The 513-nt window shown below is 43.5% G+C and overlaps 1 long non-coding RNA gene across 1 annotated transcript in view; it reads right to left on the bottom strand.

Moving 5' to 3' along the window:
• Positions 1 to 513, bottom strand: part of LOC106868163 (uncharacterized) — a 104,904-nt gene that overhangs the window by 982 nt on the left and 103,409 nt on the right. The gene's annotated exons all lie outside the window — the stretch shown is intronic.

Below are 513 nucleotides of genomic sequence, written 5' to 3' on the forward strand. Positions count from 1 at the left end.
ATTGAAAGTAGCCCGTCGTATATATGTATATATATATATGTATGTGTGTTTGTGTTTGTCCCAACCACCATCGCTTGACAACCGATGTTGGTGTGTTTACGTCCCCGTAACTTAGCGGTTCGGCAAAAAGAGAAACGATAGAATAAGTACTAGGCTTCCAAAGAATAAATCCTGGGGGTCGATTTGCTCGACTAAAGGCGGTGCTCCAGCATGGCCGCAGTCAAATGACTGAAGCATGTAAAACTGAAACAATTCATTTTAATCGGCGGGTCGATAACCAAAGGGAAATAACTAGAGGTATGCAAACACGCCTCGGACTACGTAGTCCATGGGAGATAACTGTATCATAGTGGAGGTATCAGTAATACGGTCTAAAAGAGATAACTGTACTGTATGTAGGGGAACATAGAGTGTTTCCTAATCAAAGCACAACTGACATAGCCTGGCCATGTGGTACCCATAGAAGTTACTCGCTTAACCAAAGCCCTCTTCTATGGCCAGCAAAGCTCTGGA

The sequence above is a fragment of the Octopus bimaculoides genome, chromosome 23 (assembly GCF_001194135.2).
Source record: "Octopus bimaculoides isolate UCB-OBI-ISO-001 chromosome 23, ASM119413v2, whole genome shotgun sequence".
Classification (NCBI taxonomy): Eukaryota; Metazoa; Mollusca; class Cephalopoda; order Octopoda; family Octopodidae; genus Octopus; species Octopus bimaculoides.